At 41.3% G+C, this 2,841-nt stretch overlaps 1 non-coding gene across 1 annotated transcript; it reads right to left on the reverse strand.

Moving 5' to 3' along the window:
* Positions 1-1,312: 1,312 nt before the first annotated feature.
* On the reverse strand, positions 1,313-1,388 carry TRNAT-CGU (transfer RNA threonine (anticodon CGU)). Its single transcript has one exon. It is a non-coding gene; the product is annotated as a tRNA-Thr (tRNA).
* Between the last annotated feature and the right edge of the window lie 1,453 nt (positions 1,389-2,841).

Genomic DNA, 2,841 nt, shown 5'->3' on the forward strand with positions numbered 1-2,841 from the left:
AATGATAAAAAAAAAACAATCCATCTTTCATAAGAGTAATATAAGATTCATGTGACACAATAGTGTATATCCGAGAAGGGTAATATGCATATAGTAATTACCATTTCATTATTTTTTAAGTAAAACTAAATCATACTTTATTTGGTATTTTAGTTAAATATGTCTATTAATAATTTCTAAAACATTATTATCCTTTTCTGGTTTGAATGAGATATCATATTAAATGTTAAAATGATTTGAAAAGTATTCACTCTTTTAAACAACTGTCCAGAGGTATGATTGGTATACAACAAACTGCACATATTTAAATGGTACAATTTGATAAGGTGTGAAATATGTATACACAAGGGAGAACATCATTACAGTCAAGAAACATCACTCCCCATGTCGCTTTTTGTCCCTGTGTAACTCTTTTCTCCTGTGCCCGGGATAGAACCCGGGATCACTGTTCCTTAGGTAAGACTTGATCTGCTCTCTGTCACTGCAGATTAGTTTGAATTTTTAAAAAATTTATATGACTTCAATCACACAATATGTATTCTTTTTCATCTGGCTTCTTCCACTCAGTTCAGTTCTGAGTTTCATCAATGATGCCTGCATCAACAGGTCCTTCTTTCTTTATTCTTGAGGGGTGTTTCATTATATAAATATACCACCATTTGTTTAACCGTTCACCTTCTGAGGAACATATAAATCATTTAAACTTTTTGGCTATTATAAATAAAAATAATATGAATATTCATATACAAGTTTTTGTGTGGGCATACACTTTCGGCATTCTCATGGGTAGACACCTAGGAGTGAGAGGTCTTGGTCATATAATTGATGCATTCTTAACCCTTTAGAAAACTGCCAAAATGTTTTCTAAGTATAATAGTTAAACCATTTCATCACCCCACAAGTAGTACATGAGAGTTATAGTTTCACGTGATGAACCTTTTGCTAATATTAGACTTTCTGATAGGTTTACAGTGGTTTCTCATTGTGGTATTTTTTTTTTCCTGTATTTTTCTGAAGCCGGAAATGAGGAGAGACAGTCAGACAGACTCCCGCATGCGCCCGACAAGGATCCACCTGGCACGCCCACCAGGGGCGATGCTCTGCCCACCAGGGGGCGATGCTCTGCCCCTCCGGGGCGTCGCTCTGTTGAGACCAGAGCCACTCTAGCTCCTGGGGCAGAGGCCAAGGAGCCATCCCCAGCGCCCGGGCCATCTTTGCTCCAATGGAGCCTCGGCTGCGGGAGGGGAAGAGAGAGAGACAGAGAGGAAGGAGAGGGGGAGGGGTGGAGAAGCAGATGGGCACCTCTCCTGTGTGCCCTGGCTGGGAATCGAACCCGGGACTTCTGCACACGAGGCCGACACTCTACCACTGAGCCAACCGGCCAGGGCCTCTCATTGTGGTTTTAAATTAAACTTCTCTAACATTTATTTCTCATTCATACATCTTCTTTGATAAACTATGTGTTTAAATCATTTGCCCATATTTTTACTTGATTATTTCCATTCTTATTATTGAATTCTGAGATTTCTTTGTTTATTCTAATTAACAGTCTTGTACTAGAGATAAGTTTTGCATTTATTTTCCTAAAAGAAAATTGGGCTTGTATTTTTATTCACTTAGCAGTATGTGTCAAAGTGGCAAAGTTTTTAATTTTGATTAAATCCAATTTATCTTTTTTTTTCTTCTTTTCCTAGTGAGAGTAGCAAAGACAGAGACAGAGACTCTTGCATGCACCCCGAATGGTATCCACTTGGCAACCCCCATCTGGGGCTGATGTTCTGCCCATCTGAGGACATAATTGCAACTGAGCTTTTTTTTAGTTCCTAAGGCAGAGGCTTTATGGAGCTATCCTCAGTGCCTGGGGCCAATGTGCTGGAACCAACTTAGCTATAGCTGAGGGAGGGGAAGAAAGAGAGAGAAAGAGGGAGAAAGAACAAAGAGAGGGAGGGGTGGAGAAGCAGATGATCACTTCTTTTGTGTGTCTTGATTGGGAATCGAACCTAGGATATCCACATGCCAAGCTGATGCTCTACAACTGAGCCAACCAGCCAGGGCTAAATTTTTTTAAATTTTGTTGCCTTGGTATTGAATCTAAAAAATTTTTGCCTAATCTTATAAAAGTGTTCTCTTATGTTCTAAATGTATCAAAGCTTTTGGTTTTTTATTTAATTCTATTCCTAAGTCTGAGTTAGTTTTTGTATATGCTGCAAGATATGGATCAATATTAATGTCTTTGCATAAAGTATCCATTTTTTCCAGTACTACTTGTTGAAAAGACTATACTTTCTCCACAATATTGCCTTTGTGCCTTTGATGGCCATCGGTTCTTCATGTATTTTGAATCTACTTTTAGATTTTATTTTGTTCACTAAATCTATGTGTCTCTCTCTTCACCAATACCACACTGTCTTGATAATTTTAGAATAATAAGTCTTGAATGTGGGTATTTTTAGCCCTCTGAATGTATTCTTTTTTTTTTTTTTTTCCTTGTACTTTTTCTGAAGCTGGAAACGGGGAGAGACAGTCAGACAGACTCCCGCATGCGCCCGACCGGGATCCACCTGGCACGCCCACCAGGGGCGAGGCTCTGCCCACCAGGGGGCGATGCTCTGCCCCTCCCAGGCGTCGCTCTGCCCCTCTGGGGCGTCGCTCTGCCACGACCAGAGCCACTCTAGCGCCTGAGGCAGAGGCCAAGGAGCCATCCCCAGCGCCCGGGCCATCTTTGCTCCAATGGAGCCTTGGCTGCGGGAGAGGAAGAGAGAGAGAGGAAGGAGGGGGTGAGGGTGGAGAAGCAAATGGGCGCTTCTCCTATGTGCCCTGGCCAGGAATCGAACCCGGGTC

The sequence above is a fragment of the Saccopteryx leptura genome, chromosome 11 (assembly GCF_036850995.1).
Source record: "Saccopteryx leptura isolate mSacLep1 chromosome 11, mSacLep1_pri_phased_curated, whole genome shotgun sequence".
Lineage (NCBI taxonomy): Eukaryota > Metazoa > Chordata > Mammalia > Chiroptera > Emballonuridae > Saccopteryx > Saccopteryx leptura.